At 43.3% G+C, this 18,367-nt stretch overlaps 1 long non-coding RNA gene across 1 annotated transcript in view; it reads left to right on the top strand.

The window, feature by feature from the left end:
• LOC103351265 (uncharacterized) overlaps nucleotides 1-18,367 on the top strand; it is a 57,885-nt gene that overhangs the window by 39,281 nt on the left and 237 nt on the right. The window lies entirely within an intron of this gene.

The following is an 18,367-nucleotide window of genomic DNA, read 5'->3' as shown; positions in this document are numbered from 1 at the left end:
GGAGTGATGCTTTGGTGCCCGGAAGCTGGAGGACAGAAGTTGGCATCTGAGAGAAACCACTAACGAGAATGAGGTTTAGATGTTGGGGGGTGAGTGGGTATTCAGTGCAACAGATAAGATGCCACATGGGACCCTCACATCTCTTAGTGGAGCGCCTGTGTGCAAGTCCTGACTCTGTTACCGATTCCAGGTTCCTGCTAATATACCCTGGGGAGCGGCAGCACGTGATGCCCCAAGTAATTGGGTCCCAGGGCTGGCACTGTGGCATGGCAGGTAAAGCCACCACCTGCAGTGCTGGCATCCCATATGGGTGCTGGTTCAAGTTCTGGCTGCTCCACTTCCGATCCAGCTCTCTGCTATGGCCTGGGAAGGCAGTGGAGGATGGTCCAGGGCCTTGGGACTCCACACCTGTGTGGGGGACCTGGAAGAAGTCCTGGCTCCTGGCTTCAGATCAGCGCAGCTCTGGCCATTGCAGCTGATTGGGGAATTAACAAGGGGATGGAGGATTCTCTCTCTCTCTCCCTCTGCCTCTTCTTCTCTCTGTGTGTCACTCTGACTTTCAAATAAAATAAATAAATCTTTCAAAAAAAAAAAACAACAAATAATTGGGTCTGTGCCATCCACATGGGAGATCCAGATCCAGCTGCTGGCTCCTGGCTTTGACTTGGTCCGGCCTCAGATGTTTCAGTCATTTGGGGTGTGAACTAGTGGATGGAATCTCTCTCTCTCTCTCTCTCTCTCTCTCAGATAAAAAGAAAAACACAATAAGTTTAAGTGTTCCGTGTATATCTGTCATTTCTTTTCTATCCACAGCAGATACTAGTCATACTTCTTGATTGCAAACCACTGAAATGGGCTCTGTTTATGTTAAACAGAAAAGAGAATGTGTTACCAAGATATTTCAGGTTGACAAAATCAATGAGAAGCAAAAACAAAACAACAACAAAACCTAAGCAACCAAACAAAAAACAAAACAAGATTGAGAAATGGACAACAAACAAGTCTTGAGGCGAGAGAGTGAGCGCGTCCCAGGTCGCACTGCAGAGATCGTCTGCTCTGTACGCCATCTGCGGGGCGCTGAGAAGTGTGGCCTCCACCCCTCCCGTCCTCAGCATGCTCAGGATCCAGTCCTGGGAGAGACTGTAACCCTCGACCGAGCACGGCTCAGGGCTACCCTCCTTCTCCAAGAAGGCTGCATGTGGCTGGGGGCCGCCATGGGCCTGGCCCCTTTAATATTCGTGGTGGACTGCCTACCAGGTTCCCTTCTTTCCAAGATCAAACCACACAGGGGCTCTCTGGGAAGGTGACTGGGGTGCAAACAGGAAGATGGCGAGCAGTTGAAGGCTGTTAAGCTAAAAAGTGATCCAAGAGGCCTGCATTTGGTGCAACGTCAAAGACACAGACACCAGCACTTTGTAATCGTAGTGCTCGGGTTCAAGTCCAGCTCTGCTTCTGAGTCCAGCTTCCTGCTAATGCTCACCCTGCAAAGCAGCAGGAGGTGATCCAAGTACTTGGGTCCCTGCCACCCAAGTGGAAGACTTAGATTGAATTCACCTCCCAAGAATAGCCTGGCCCAGCCCTAGCTGTTGTGGGCATTTGAAGAGTTAACCAGCATTTGAAATTTCCCTCCTTGTCTCTCAAATAAATAAAAAATATAAAAATAGGAAGGAGTTCAAGTGTGCCTGCCTGTGGTTTAACCAGAAAAGCTTGGACTATGCACCATGGCTGTCCTTACAGGTTTCTTCCTGGTTGAGGTTCTGATCCGGGCCCAATTCCAAAGGCCGCATTCCTGGGGTCAGCTGTCCATGTGGGGACATGGCGGCAAGAGGCTGCCTTAAGATGAGTGACTTGTAAGAGGAGGATAACAGCATCCATCTCAGATGATACTGCGAGGCTCTACATGCCTGGTATATGCCCAGCACTGGGCAGGGCTCGGCAGATAATATGCCACAAGCCTCATGGCACTGTTTCCCAGAGGACGGCGTGCCTGAGGGTGTGTGTCAGGTGTGAGGCCATTCATTCATCACATACTGTTGAGAGCCATTGTCCTCATTTTTCTCAGGTTGCCAAGCACTGGTAGAGACTTTGCCCAGGAATGTTGCCGCTTGGTAATTGTGCAACTCGGGCAAGTGGTGGACCTCTCTGAAGATCAGTGTTCCTGCTAGTGAGGAGAGAATCTTCCCACAGCAAAGACTTCTGCGGAGCATTGAACACGATGACACGGACTGGGCATTTGGCCCTGCAGTTAAGAAGCTGGTTAAGATGCCTGCAACCCATATAGGAGGACCCAGGTTCAAGTCCTGCTCTGGTCCTGATTCCAGCTTGCTTGCTTTCTCTCTCTCTCTCTCTCTCTCAATTTGTTTCTTTTTTGATTTATTTATTTATTTGAAAGGCAGAGTTTACCAAAAGATATATATATATAGAGAGAGAGGGTCTTCCTTCCAGTGTTCACTCCTCAAATGGCCACAATGGCTGGAGCTGGGCCAATCTGAAGCCCCGACTATTTCACAGTGTCCCCATGGGTGCAGGGGCCAAAGCACTTGAGCCATCTTCCACTGCTTTCCCAGGTGCATTAGCAGGGAGCTGGATCAGAAGTGGAGCAGCAGGGACTCTAAGTGGCACCCATATAAGATGCTGGTGTCCCAGGTGGTGGCTTTATCTGCTATGTCATGCATTGGCCCCTCAAGAAACAAATTTTAAACTTTAGGCTGCTATTAAGAAAGATGCTGGGCCAGCGCCACGGCTCACTAGGCTAATCCTCCACCTGCGGCGCTGGCACACCGGGTTCTAGTTCTGGTTGGGGTGCCAGTTCTGTCCCCGTTGCTCCTCTTCCAGTCCAGCTCTCTGCTGTGGCCCAGGAATGCAGTGGAGGATGGCCCAAGTGCTTGGGCCCTGCACCCACATGGGAGACCAGGAGAAGTACCTGGCTCCTGGCTTCGGATTGGCGTAGCTGGGCTGTAGTGGCCATTTGGGGGTGAACCGACAGAAGGAAGACCTTTCTCTCTGTCTCTCTCTCTCTATCTAACTCTGCCTGTCAAAAAACAAAACAAAACAAAACAAAAAAACCTGCTGACCTGGAGTCTGGTTCTCCACCATGTCGCTGCATTATCACCAGTCACAATAGGCTTAATTTCTATTCCTATGCAACCTTAATTAAAGCCAAAAAAAAAAAAAATCAGATGCTGGTGTGAGGCAGGGTTGGGCAACATGCGCTCTGTGGTGTATTTTTTTTTAAAGATTTATTTATTTATTTGAAAGTTAGAGATACACAGAGAAGGAGAGGCAGAGAGAGAGAAAGGTCCTCCATCCGCCTGTTCACTCCCCAATCGGCAGCAACGGCTGGAGCTGTGCCAATCTGAAACCAGGAGCCAGGAGCTTCTTCTCGGTCTCCCATGCGGGTGCAGGGGCGCAAGGACTTGGCCCATCTTCTGCTTTCCCAGGCCACAACAGAGAGCTGGATCAGAAGTGGAGCAGCCGGGACTCAAATGGGTGCCTATATGGGATGTCAGCACTGCAGGCGGCGCCTTAACCCGCTACGCCACAGTGCCAACCCCTGCGGTCTATTTTACTGAGCTTTTTCCTGCGGTCTGAGATGAGGCTGTGTGGCTGGGAAAGGCCTGTCCCTCTCCCGGTATCTGATCATTCATGTCTAAAGGGGGAAACTGCCATGGGCGGTGAATGGAAATGGCACAGGGGAGCTTTGCTTCTCTTTTCTATCCTATCATTCGTCAAGTGATTATTTAATATTCTATTCTTTGTAGAGTCTCCTTGGCATTACCGATTGCCATATTTTCTCATGGAATTAAATTAGTTTCAAATTATTTTTCTCATGCTATGGTAGCTTGCATTTTTCCAAGCTGACTCTAGCTTATAATTTTCTGGCTTTCGATGCAGTCCTTTCTGATCTTTGTGTATGTGAGGATAATCTTTGCCTATTTCAAACAGAACCTCTACTAATATCAATAACCTAATACTTAGTCTCCATTCCAAGTCATTAATAAAATTTTTATTGGGACCAGAGAGAATAGACCTTCTGCCAAATATCTTCTCAATTGGAGACTGAGCCATTTATCAATTTCCTTTGTTTAAAATAGTTTGGCCAATTTTTAATGTATTTGACAATGTTTATTTCCAAGTTATTTAAATTTGCTTCAGATAACATTTTATTAAATGCTATATCCGATGCTTTGTTAAAGTCCTCCTCCCTAGAATTCTGTATCATTTCCTAAGCAAGCTAGTTTTATAGTTTTGCCAAGACCAGTTATGTTATTTTATCTGGAACAACTTGTTTAAATAACTGCTTGATACTGCTTTGCTATTGCTTGGGATTTTAAAATTGCTTCTCCTCAGAGCAATTGCTTTAAATTAAAAGTTACACATGAAATTTTTGAAGGTTATAGTTTTGATTTTCTTTGTGCTTAAAAAAATGTATGGGCTGGAGCTTGTGCTGTGGCATAGTGGGTAAAGCCACTGCCTGCAGTGCCGGCATCCCATATGGGCGCCTATTCAAGGCTTGGCTGCTCCACTTCTGATCCAGCTCTCTGCTATGACTTGGGAAAGCAGTAGTAGATGGCCCAGGTGCTTGGGCCCCTGCACCACGTGGGAGACCTAGAAGAAGTTCCTGGCTTCCGATCTGTCCAGCTCTACCCATTGTGGCCAACTGGGGAGTGAACCAGCAGATGGAAGAATCTCTCTTTGCCTCTGCCACTGCCTCTCTGTAACTCTTCCTTTCAAATAAATAAATCTTAAAAAAAAAAAAAAAGTATGAGCTGCATGGCTTCCTTTAATCAAGAATTTGTAAGTTACACACAGTCCTATTTTTCCATACCAAATAACAAATAGTTACTCTTTAAAAGTTGGTGTTTGTTTAGAGACGGCAGCTTCTTTCTGGTGATACCCTTTTTGACATTAGGAATTGAGGATTTTCTGTTATTGTAGTTTTTCTATCTCTGAAACATACTTCAAGTTAACATTTTTAAATGTTATTTTTAAAAATGGATTTAGGGATGACTGAATCTCATCTACTGGCTTTTAAAAAATGCTGGCACTCATCTCACACCTGTCCTCATGGACGCTGTGTGTAGTCTCGGTCACTCCTATTTTCTGAGATACTCGTTAGCGCTGGGATTCCCAGGTGGCCCTTGTCAATGCGAGGCTTAATGTAATCACCAAGTACAGATTTCCTTTGGGTGTATTTCTTGGGCTCACAGGCTCAAAATTGCTCTTCATATAGTTTGGGACCAAGTGATGGGCTGTGAATGGGTTAATGTTCCATTCATAGGCCATCAAAAACCTACACCATCTGTACAGACTCATCTCCCTCTCCCCTAGAGCTTAAAACCAGCATGTACTGAAATTTCTTTTCCCTGTTTTCAACTCCATACTATTTTATTGGACTATGAATTACGTTTTTCAGAATTTATCCAAATAGCCTCTAGCTAATTTGCAAAATCACAGTCCTTCTACATCCGAGTATACAGTATCGGTACTAAAAGTCTTTTCTATGTGTTATCTTTCAACTTCTTTTCTGACTTTCAAGTTCAATATAGATCTATTGACATTAGATTTTGAGGAACAGAGTGTTTACTATGAGGTGATTAGGTTAGATTCACATGTATACTTCAATATTTGACTTTTTTAAGATTTTGTTTATTTGAGAGGTAGAGTTAGACAGTGAGAGGGAGAAACAGAGAGAAAGGTCTTCCATCCACTGCTTCACTCCCCAAATAGCTGCAATAGCCGGAACTGCACCAATCTGAAGCCAGGAGCCAGGAGCTTCTTTCGGGTCTCATGTGGGTGCAGGGGCCCAAGGGCCTGGGCCGTTTTTCACTGCTTTCCCAGGCTATAGCAGAGAGCTGGATCACAAGAGGAGTAGCCAGGACCAGAACTGGCGCCCATATGGGATGCCGGTGCCACAGGTGAAGGCTTAACCTATTGTGCCACAGTTCCGGGCCCCCCTCACATCTATTACATGTGAGAATTCAATGTATTTTTCTTTTTCATAAAAATTGATTAAGTCTACTTATGTTACATTGAATAAATATATATTGAGCCTTCAAATTTAATGTGTAAATGATCTAAAATTACATGCATATGTTTCCTTCTTTCAATTATTATAATTATTATCTGACAATTATGTTTAGCATTTTATGTAATTAAACCCAAGCTCACTCAGGTTTTCTCTTCTAGAATCATTTCTTTTTTTTTTTTTATCTTTTATTTAATGAATATAAATTTCCAAAGTACGACTCATGGGTTACAATGGCTTCCCCCCCCATACCGTCCCTCCCACCCACAACCCTCCCCTTTCCCACTCCCTCTCCCCTTCCATTCACATCAAGATTCATTTTCGATTATCTTAATATACAGAAGATCAGCTTAGTATACCTTAAGTAAGGATTTCAACAGTTTGCTCCCACACAGAAACATAAAGTGAAAAATAATAGATGATTTTTTTTAAATGATGATGAAATCAGATCAGACCTATTGTCATGTTTAATCCCAGTGAGAGTCAAGTTGGGAATTGATAATCTCTTTTTTTTTTTTTTTTTTCACAGAAGATCAGTTTAGTGTACATTAAGTAAAGATTTCAATCGTTTGCACCCCCATAGAAACACAAAGTGAAATATACTGTTTGAGTACTCGTTATAGCATTAAGCCTCAGTGTACAGCACATTAAGGACAGAGATCCTACATGAGGAGTAAGTGCACAGTGACTCCTGTTGTTGACTTTACAAATTGACACTCCTGTTTATGGCATCAGTAATCTCCCTATGCACCAGTCATGAGTTTCCAAGGCTATGGAAGCCCCTTGAGTTCTCCGACTCTTATCTTGTTTAGACACGGTCATAGTCAAAGTGGAGGTTCTCTCCTCCCTTCAGAGAAAGGCACCTCCCTCTTTGAAGACCTGTTCTTTCCACTGGGATCTCACTCACAGAGATCTTTTTGCCAGAGTGTCTTGGCTTTCCATGCCTGAAATACTCTCATGGGCTTTTCAGCCAGATCCGAGTGCCTTTAGGGCTGATTCTGAGGCCAGAGTGCTATTTAGGACATCCGCCATTCTATGAGTCTGCTGAGTATCTCACTTCCCATGTTGGATCACTCTCCCCTTTATTTATTCTATCGGTTAGTGTTAGCAGATACTATGAGAAATGGTGACTTGATCAGCATAGCCCTGACTGCTAATGGACAACTTAATACATTATCCCTCATAGTATTTTTTTTTGTCTGTTCTACTTAATATGACTGGTTTAATTCTGTAATTATCACACAGTTATTCTTAAGTGTTGAAAATTAACTGAAATGTGATCCCTGTTAAAGATAAGAGTGGGAATAAGAGAGGGAAGAGATGTATAATTTGGGGCATGCTCGGGCTGACTTGCCCCAATTGGTAGAGTTGGAAACATACCAGGGGATTCCAATTCAATCCCATCAAGGTGGCATGTGCCAATGTCATCTCACTATTCCAAGTGATCAATTTCAGTTCACAATTGATCATAATGAAAGGACTAAGAGTCAAAGGGAGCACATAAACAAGTCTAGTATCTGCTAACACTAACCGATAGAATAAAGGGGAGAGTGATCCAACATGGGAAGTGAGATACTCATTTCTTTTTTAAAAATAAAAAATTGTTAGACACCCACAATAGCTAGGGCTGGACTGGCTAACACCAGGAGGCAGGAACTCCTGTGGGTCTCCCACATGGGTGGCAGTGACCCAGCCACTTGAACTATCAGCCCTGCCTCCCAGGATAACATCAGCAGGAAGCTATACCTGGGAATGGAGCCAGGGCTGAACCCGGTGCTCCAATATGGGACATGGGCAACCCATCCGGTGTCTCATCCACTAGGCCAAATGCCTGCCCCAGCTTCTCACTTCCTGTTCTCCCCCAAGGCCTTTTTTTCTTGTTTTGACAATGTCATAATTAAGAACCAGACGGTACATGAAGTTTATCCAAATGCTACCAGGAATTAATCATTTATGGAATGGCCTTCTAGAGAGAAAGGGAACAGGATGAAATCTAAGATGAGCCCATTCCCTGGGTGCCTGCTCCAGCTTTGCGAGACAGTGCTGGTGTCTCAGCCATGGGCAGGGCTCCATGGGCCCCTACAGAGTCCGTTCAGCACTGATTTTGGAATCTGGGTTACTTGATATCCAACTCTAATTTAAAAGTCACTGATTGTCATCACAGCTGAAGATGCCACAGAAATGTCTCAATGTTGTAAAATATGGGAAATTGTAATCCATTAACTGTACTTTGAAAATTTATATTTACTAAATAAAAAATTAAAAAAAGAAGAAAAAATATGCATAAGATAAAATTCATCACTTTAACCACGTTTAGGTACGCTGCTTAGTGACTTGAAGAACAAGTGCATTGTTGGACAACCATTGCCACCATCTGTCTCCAGAACCCTTTTCATCTGCAAAACGGAAACTCTGTACTCATTAAGTGATAGCTCTCTGTTCCCTCGGCCCCCCGCCCCTGGCATCCACCATGCTGCTTCCGTCTCTGTGAACCAGACTGCTCCGGGACCTCATCATGTAGTGTTTGTCCCTTTGTGTCTGGCTTACTTCATTTAGTGCAATGGCTTCAGGGCTCATTGATAATGTAGCATGTGTCAGAATTTCCTTCCTTTTTATGGCTTTTTAACACTCACTCTAGGTGTGCACCACATTTTGCCTATCCATTCAGCTGTTAATGGAGTTTGAGGTTGCTTTTGCCCTTTGACTACTTTGAGTAACACGGCTGGGAACATTGACCTCCAGGCTCCTGCCATCAGTTCTTTGGGGAAACATAGTAGAATAGAACTGCTGGATCGTGTGTAATTCTGTGTTCGGTTTCTTTGAGAAATGCACAAATTTGTTTTTACCTTAAGATGAGAATTTCCTCTGACTATATTCTCTTTTTAGCAGAAATTTCACCCTCATGACTTCTAAATTTCTTTTCAGTTTTTAGCAAGCGCAAAAACTCTGCATAGAGCAAGGGCCAGAATTTATGGCACTCCTAGGTTATTAATTTTTTCAGAAGGTGTAAGATTAACCCATAGGAATGACAACATAGTTTTTCTACTCACAGTCCACAGAAAAATAATTACTTTGTTTTTTTAACCAAAATGATCATTCTAAAGACTTAATTTAACTTGTGATTTTTCCTTTCATATGGTTCTAATATTTGAAGTTTTCAAAGTAGTATTTTTTGCTATTCATAAAGCTTACTTTTAAAGGAAATGAGGAGATGTATGATATCTTGATGAGCCAAAATGATAGGTGTGCCCTTTGCAAATAATCCATTCCTGCACTGAGAAAACAAGTCCATTAGAAGATGATTATCTGTGTTGTCAAAAATTCTTGGATTGATCAAAGGTTTCTTTTAACGAGCTTCTTGATGCATTTTTCAAAAGGATTTGATTTATTAATGATTTTCTAAGAACGCATCATAAAGACATTATGGCAAAATTGCCTTGATTTGTAGTTGAGTAATTAGAATTTGTGATATTTGTATAGGGATCATGAAGTTGGCTGCTTTTTTTGCGAAAGTTGTCTGAGGGAAAATAAAAGCCTGTTAACAAGACTATAAACAAGGTTCCAAAGGAAAATGATTGCCTATTGAAGAAAGCCAAAGTGTTTTCAAGCATTTAAGAAATAGTAATTTAGAGATGAAATGCCGTGTTGAGTGTCCTGCAGAGGCGGACAATGCTGACGCCAAAGCTGTAATATGCTAGCTTCCAGCCATTCTTATTGATTAACGCTTTAATGGACTTTTTGCTAGGCAGCATTTGGTTAGCACAGTTATTATACATGTTTGACTGCATAAAATTGCATTTATTGAATATCTAGTTTTGGGGAGATAAAGGGGAAAATTACACTTTTCTTGAGTTGTCTCTGGCACCATATTTAGGTTACTGTCTCTTGAATGCTTAAAATTAAAGCTTTCACTCTGAATTATTGTAGTATTTCTATTTTGCTTTCTGAGTATACGCTGTACTTATAGATACTGACAAAGAATGAAGTCTGGCTAATGTAAATTTGAGAGAAGAGGAGAAGCTGGTTGAATTTCCTGTAGACCAGGATTTTTGGTTTTGGGACAGACATTTACCAACATCTGTTTCAAAAGAGAAAATAGAAGCCCACCCTGGAAGTCTAAGGGTCATCAGGAAATAGACAAACATCAGGATATTTTATTAAAGCACATCTGTCTCTACTTTGGCATAGAAACCCCATATTTAGATATTATTTTAAGAGCTATGCTTAAAAATGCTGATAAAGTGGATTCCATGCTCATTTTTGGGCCCACTGTGATATTTTTCCTCTCACAGATGTGCACACTTGGTACTATAGTCTGAATATATGTTCTCCCAAGAACAACATTCAAAAAGGAAAAGTGTGGAATTCTTATGTTCTACAGTCTGGTTTATAAACTTCGGAGCATACCTTGAATAGTTGATGGTGGGAAATTCGTTCTCTCTCTCTCTCTCTCTCTCTGTTTAGTGTGGATGGATATGTGATTGTGTATGTGTTACTGAGTCCGCCTAGGGCCTCCTCTGTCCACGAGCTGTCTTTCCAGTCTTTAATCATCACCTGGCCACACCAGGGTTGTAGTGCTCCTGTTTGGATCAAGTCTGGTCTTGACCTTCTGTGACCTTATTCTTATTAGCTGTATGCTGTCATAGGAGAAAGAACAGTTTGAACCTGAGACCTAGACTAACTCTTGTCAATTTCCCCAGGTTGGTTTGTTTCTTTTTTAAGATTTAGTTTATTTATTTGAAAGGCAGAGTCTGAGAGAAAGGGGGGAATGAGAGAGAGAGGGAGAGAGAGAGAGAGAGAGAAACTTCCCTCTGCTGTTTCACTACCCAACAGCCAGGGCTGGGCCAAACCAAAGCCAGGAGCCAGGAGTTTCTTCCAGATCTTCCACGTGGTGTAGGGATCCAAGCACCTGGGCCATGTTCCACTGCTTTCCCCAGACACATGATCAGGGAGCTGCATTGGAAGTGGAGCAGCTGGGACTTGAACAGACGCCAGTATCAGATGCCAGTTTCACAGGTGGCAGCTGTGCCACAACGCCACTTCCCGTCCAGGGTTCTGATCAGGAGGTTCCTACTGCTCATATTAAAGCCAGATTTTGACACAATTACAATTACAAGAGACACACAGAATGGCATTTACTTCACAGCTCTAGGCTGAATAGCTTATTAGCTGATTTTAGATTATTTGATGTTGTGTCTTGGTCAGTCCAGGCTGCTAAAAAAAAAAAAATACCATCAACAAGGTGACTTAGATGGTAGGACTTTGTTTCTCACATGTGGAGGCTGGGAAGCCCAAGATGAAGATGGCAGCGACCCTTGCTTCTACTGGGGCCTTTATTCCTGGCTCACAGTCGGCCGTCTGCTGGAGCTCGGGAGATGCATCCTCTCTCCTGTGTCTCTTCCGGCGAGGGCATTACTCCCACTCCTGACGGCACCACCCTCAGGACCTAATCATTTCGCAAAGCCCCACCTCTGAATATCACCACATGCAGCATATGAATTTGATGGGAGCATTTTTGGTCTGTAGCATTTAGTTCTTTGTTTTTTAACTTGAGAGAGTCAGAAAGACAGAGTTCCCTTATGGTGGTTGACTCACCAAATGTCTGTGACAGCCGGAGCTGGGCTGAACCAAAGCCAGGAGCCAGGAACTCAATCTAGGTTTGCCGCATGGGAAAAAGGGACCCAATCTCTTAAGCTATCCATCACCTGCTGTCCCCCAGGGTACTCGTGAGTGGGAGGCTGGAGTTGGGAGCAGGGACGGAAACCCAGGCACTTGGGCTTGGTTAGCAGGTGTCTTAACCACTAGGCCAAACACCTGCCCCTCATTATAGATTCTTACGTATGACAGTTATTTCTAGATTTTCTCCTTTCTTACCTTCGTGGTCACTGGTTAGTGCTGACATTTTGGGGGAGACTAACAGGTGATTTTTCCCATTGTCTTCATTAATATTTGGCCTTGGAGCCTGTTCAGTCTGTTAGCAGCAGTGGTACTTTCTTCATAAGTCTGGAAAGAATAGTAAAGACATACAATTGACAGTATTATTACTGTTACTCAGTCATCAAGGTTATTAAGTTATTGATTTTGGTGCTTATGTGTCTTCCACACTTCCTGAAATTTTCCTTCCTTCCTTCCTCCCTCCCTTCCTTCCTTCCTTCCTTGGATCAGGACTCAGGTTCAAAGTCTTCAGCAGGAAACTGTTTTCAGTAAGAGTTTAATAGCATTATCTCACTTTCCTTGATTCTATTTCTTTACAGTTTGTTTCTATTCATGGCAAATAGTACGGACATCTTTTAAAATTTCTTTCAAACTCTTCTTGGGCCAGGAATTGAAGTAATATGGATCTTTTTAGTTAATCTTTACAATAATTCAGTGTGTTTAAAGCTATTTTATGCTACATTTTAGAAGTGGAAAAAAAAAACTGAGATGGGAAGATTAAGGAACTTGCCTGTGGTCACACAGATTATAGGAATCTGGAATTCAAACCCTGCTCTGCCTGAATCCAGAGCCCACACTGTGCCCCACTCTGCTACCAGCATCTTAAACACTGTCTGTGCTCTGAACTGGTCCCCTGAAAGCAGCAGTGTCTCCGAAACAGGAGAAAGCCAAATTTCAGACCACATCTATCGTGTCCTGTAATTCTTGCTTCATCTTGTGAGTAGCACAGAGATTTATATATGCCCAGTTCCTCCTTTCTCCATACTAGCCATAATGCCATGTACTTAAATTTAAAACAATAGCATTCTCATGGTGATGTTTCTTTTTAAAAGTGGTAAGGGATTAAAATAAAACTACTTTTTTCCCACCAGTGACATGCTTTTGTAAAAAAATGTTTATTTACTTATTTATTTGAAAGTCATAGTTACAGAGACAGAGGGAAAATTTCCATCCACTGATTAACTCCCCAGATGGCTGCAATGGCTAGGGCTGTGCCAGGCAGAAGTCAGAAGCCAGGAGCTTCTTCTGGATCTCCCACACGGGTGGTAGGGGCCCAAGCACTTGGGCTGTCTTCCACTACTTTTCCCAGGTGATTAGCAGGAAGCTGGATCAGAAGTGAAGCAGGCACCCTTATGGGAGGCAGGTGTAACGGGCAGTGAGTTTACCCACTATGCCACAATTCCAGCCCCACTGACATGTTTTTGTATATATAGTCTACTCTCCTAACTGTGTATTCCACATGCATGGATTAAGAAGCCTTGGATTGAAAACATTCAGAGAAACATTTCATTATAGGGTTGGCATTGTGGTACGGTGGGTAAAGGTGCACCTGTGATGCCAGCATCCCATATGAGCATCAGTTCAAGTCTTGGCTGCTTCACGTCAGATCCAGCTCCCTACTAATACGTCAAGGAGAGCAGCAGAAGATGGCCCAAGTATTTGGGCCCCTGCACCCACATGGGAGACCTGGATAGAGTTCCGGGCTCCTGGCTTTGGCCTGGCTCCACCCCAGCTGTTGCAATCATTTGGAGAGTGAACCAGTGAATGGAAGATCTCACACTCTCTTTCTCTGTAACTCTGCCTTTCAAATAAATAAATAAATCTTTAAAAAATTTCATCATCATCATTATTATTACTGTTATTACTGTCATTGTTCCTAAATAATACAGTATAACAGCTGTTTTATCATATTTATATTGTGTTAGGTATTATGAGTAATCTGGAGATTATCTAAAGTATGTGTGCAGGTTATAGGACAATACTAATGCCATTTTATGTAAGGGCCTTGAATGTTATCAGATTTTAGTATCTGTGTGTGTAGGGGAGGTCTTGGAATCAGTCCCCCAGGGATACCAAAGGATAAAGATGTATGAAGACATAAAATGGGAGAAAAAAAGAGTAAAAACATGTAACCCAATTTATGATCACCCATGAGAAGCTGAATCCATTGGGGAAAACATCAGGCTATACACCAGAGAGGAGTTCTGGGGCCTAAGCCAGCAAAACCCAACTAATTCATGGGCAGGTCTGCAAACTGCTGGGATTTCCTGTTGTTTCATTGAGCTAATCCATGGTTAGACTGAAGCAGTGATTTTAAAGCATTTTTTTAGGGGCTGGTACTGTGGCATAGTAGGCTAAGCCTCCACCTACGGCACTGGCATCCCATATAGGTGCCAGTTCAAGTCCCAGCTGCTTCTCTTCTGATCCGACTCTCTGCTATGGCCTGGGAAAGTAGAAGATGGCCCAAGCATTGGGCCCCTGCACCCACGTGGGAGACCTGGAAGAAGCTCCTGGATCCTGGCTTCAGATCGGTCCAGCTCTAGTTGTTATGGCCAATTGGGGAATGAATCAGCAGATGGAAAACCTTTCTCTCTGTCTCTCTCTCCATCTGTAACTCTACCTCTCAAATGAATAAAATCTTTTTTTTTAAATGCAAACACTGTTTAACAATCATGTATTTTAGGATTATATCCATAATAATGGCTAAAAGTGGAGCTGTGTAGGCATCAGTTTCCTCACCTATAAAATGAGGGATAGTAATAATAGTCTCCTCACCAGGTGGTTGTAAAATGAATGTCCTAACCGATGCAAAAATGCTTAGGGTATCAGCTGGTACCTAGAACCATTGCTTCATGTTGGGAATTTTTTTATTCAGAACCATTCGGTTGGTCCGTCTCTAAAGTCTCAGGATCCTAATTCTATGCTTTTTGCTATGTATTTCTAGAGCACAGCTCAGGAAGTCAAACTTAGGAATCCGTTGAATCACCATGTTTAGGAACGTCTGGTGCTTGCCGCTTAACTTGATGTTTTAAATTCTGGGAGACATCACCGAGCACCCTGTGCCTGTGACCTGCACTCTGTTTTTCGATGAGATCGATCTTGGGAGGCTGAAATCAAATTGCTTTCAATTTGGGACAGTTCCAGGTTCAGCATCCCCAATCCAGCCAGGGATTGACGGGATGGCCCAAGAAGGTGTGTCTGGGCTTTGTGCGTTTGCCCTGTTTGTGTGAAAATGGCCTTCAACAGCACTGGCGTGGAGTACCTGTTTGTCTCATGCTATACAGCATGTTATTTATTATGTCTTGGGAGTAGGAATGTCTACAATTGTTAGTGTTTAATTAGCCAAAGTCCCTTGAGTTCATCAGTACCTCTGGGTCCTTGACCCTTGACCTTTTTGGCTCCAGAAAGGCTGCAGGTACAGGCCCATCTGCCTGTCAGGAAGCTGGGCTGGAGTCTCCTCTTTGCCTGACCCCTACCCTCTTTCAGTAAACAATAGATTCTAATATAAAATAGACGGGAGGATAGCTTATCAGGGAAGCTGCCAAGACCCCAGGGTCTCTGTCTCCTGGGAAAATCACTGAGCCACATTGAATACTACAGAATCGACTTCCTGAAGCCCAGAGTTGGCCTGCCCCTTGGTATAAGGCAGACAGCTGATAGGATCTGTGCTGAAGGAAGAGGAGAAATGGGGCTCCCTCCCCTATTGTCTCAAACACAGACAGATCTACGGGAGGAATTCAGAAGGACTGCAAACAAGCACGAGTGGATACCTGCAGACCCAGAGAGGACATATGCCTTTGGCACAAATTCTTCATTAGGTAGGAATTAGAGTGGCTGCTAAGAGGAAACAGGATATTATACAGGCCCCAGCTCTGCACGTTGATTATCATTTTAAGGTAAATGGAGTGGAGTGGCTAAGATTACAGGTTTCCAGGCAGGCTGCCTGAGCTGGGCTGCAGTATTAATTCGGCGTGGAATCTGGAACAAGTCACTTCACTCACTGTGATTTTTGATCTATGAGAAGGAGTGTCAGGTATCTAGCGATGTATGACCACGTTTAATGGCCTGAAGCAACGTCTGTTTTATCAAGTCTAATGGCGTGGTGGGCAGATTCTCCTGGTACTGCTTCCGTTCTCTGTAGCATCAGCCGAGCCACGGGTGGTCCTCGGTTGGCAGCTGCTCAGTTCTTAGGGTGCAGGAAGAAGTCCCTCCAGGTCTGGCCCCTTGGTAGAGACGCATGCAAGGCTTGCTCAGAGCCTCTCCAGGTTGCTGTCTTCTGCAGGGCCACTGGGCTTCTTACAGGACAGGCTCGGGGCTCCTCAAGTGAGGGTACAAGAAGAGGAAAAGGAAGCTCCCCTGCGGAGGTGGGCTATTTGGTGGGTGAGCTGTATCCAGTGAATCGTTCATTTACAACATTTTCAATCTGCAATGGTTTCATCAGGACACAACCCCACTATGAACCAAGGAGTGTCTGTACATATTATCTAAACATAATTACACCTACATGATTATGTTACAACAAAGCAGTGGTTGCTGTGTAGATGAAGCATCCTTGAGTTATTCCCCTTGTAAGTTTCTTAGTATTTGCGTGATGAATGTACTTTCCTGACTTGGGGAAATAAAAAGATCGCTGAGGGAAGAACTCCTTTATTGAATCGCTTTCTTTTAAATACAACTTGGCCTAAGTGAACAGTAGAGCAACTGACCTACTGCTGTGTATTGACTCAAGTGGGTGGTGGCAAAGTCTCAGCCCAGCAGCCTCGGAGAGATCAGGCTGTGTGTTTACTGGAAACAAAGGACACTGGGACAGTTACAGGTTGAGCATCCCCGATCCAGAAATCTGAACTCCTAAATATTCCATAATCTGAAACTCTCTGAGCGCTGACATGACACCACAACCTGATGGTTCAGTGCACGCCAACTTTGTGTCATGCACAGAATTATCTAAAATATTACACAAAATTGCCTTTAGGCTCTGAGTGTAGGTACATAGAAAACATAAATGAAATTCATTTTTCTACTTGGGCCCTGTCTCCAAAATATCTTGTTATATAGATACCAATATACTAAAATCTGAAACACTTCCAGGGCCAGCCACTTGGGATAAGGGATACTCAACTTACCTTTCCATTTTAGGAATTGTTTTATGGTTTTGTGTGGTCCCATCTCAACTTTAAGAGAACACAAGGTGACCAGTAATTGAAGGTTCAGCATTCACGCTGGAAGACTGGATGGCTGGTGGTCCCCAAGGAGAAAGATTTCCAAATACAAGACAGGGTCATCCCTGAAAAGCTAATCGTGGCGATCATGCCGTAGAGTTCCAACAGTGACCAAGGATCTGGAGAAGAAATAGGAAGCCCTGTACATGGGAACACCAGAGGCAGCCCACACTCGCGGGAAGATAGAGTGTTGGACCGGGGGGGGGGGGGCGGGGGTCAGTCAAAGACCCTCAAGAGGTGTCCAAAGAGCAGCGTGGGTCTGCAGAGCCCTGCTCGGAGGTGCTGGGCTGTGGCACTGCTAGGGAACATGCGCACTTGCCAGTCCAGGGTGCAGGGAGGGGAAGCCCAGTCAGGTTCAGGCACCAACTACACCAGGATGGATCTTTTTTCCCCTTAAAGTTGAAACTTGAAAAGTGTTCAAGTTAAAAAGTAACTCCTGATTGTAAAGTCAGGAAAATTCTGTTATCTATTCCCAACTCTTCTGAGTGAGTTTGTCCTGTGGGCACAGCCATCCCAGGAGAAAGATCGCAGAGAGGCATCAGTTACAGCTTACGGACTGGCTTGGCCAGAGTAGCCCCATGCCCAGCTGAGCAGAAGGGCACGTTGGCTCAGCACAGTCTTGTGGTCCTCTCTGGCCTCCCTGAGGTCAGCTCTGAGGCTTGTGTGACTGCATTTATTCCTGGTACTTATTGGCCTATAGAATTTCATTTCTACAAACTATGTTGATTGCCTTAATCCATTTGACTTTTCAATTGGGTTGTCAGATTTTTTTTTCCTAATTGATTTGTATGAACTCTGTGAATTTAAAACTTTGAACCTTTTTACATGAGTTGCAAATATGTTTCCAGTTTGTTGTCAATTGATTTTATTTATGATTTATTCTGTTTCCAAACAGATGTTTGGATAAAGTTGACCACATAAACATTTAAATTTCCTGTATGATGTCTAGGTTTCATTATGTATTGCCTAGAAAGCATTTCCAATGCCAAAATTATGAGTAACTTCTGCTTTCTCTTATTCCCATAATAGGGTTATTTTGTAAAGCCTTGATTAATTTGATTTTTTAGTTTCACTTTTTAAAATAACCTCTGATTAAACTAGATTTACTTAACATAGAGCCTGAGAAGAGGAGTCATCTTTTTCTAACCCAATGGCAAGTTTTTCCCTCTATAATTTAGGGCTTAATTCATTTTCTCCCTTTTGATTATAAGATACTAAATTCCCATGTGAATTAGAGTTTATGTCTGCATTCCCTTTTCTCTCCTTTGATCTTCTCATTTCCTCTTTGGCATCAAACTGTTTCTAATCATTAAACTTCCACGGATACATTTTAATATCTAGTAGGATTCGTTCCCCTCATAGCTTTTCTATATATAAACAAGATCAAGTAAAAGAATATAATGGA

The sequence above is a fragment of the Oryctolagus cuniculus genome, chromosome 12 (assembly GCF_964237555.1).
Source record: "Oryctolagus cuniculus chromosome 12, mOryCun1.1, whole genome shotgun sequence".
NCBI lineage: Eukaryota > Metazoa > Chordata > Mammalia > Lagomorpha > Leporidae > Oryctolagus > Oryctolagus cuniculus.
This window is presented reverse-complemented; position numbering and strand designations above follow the sequence as displayed.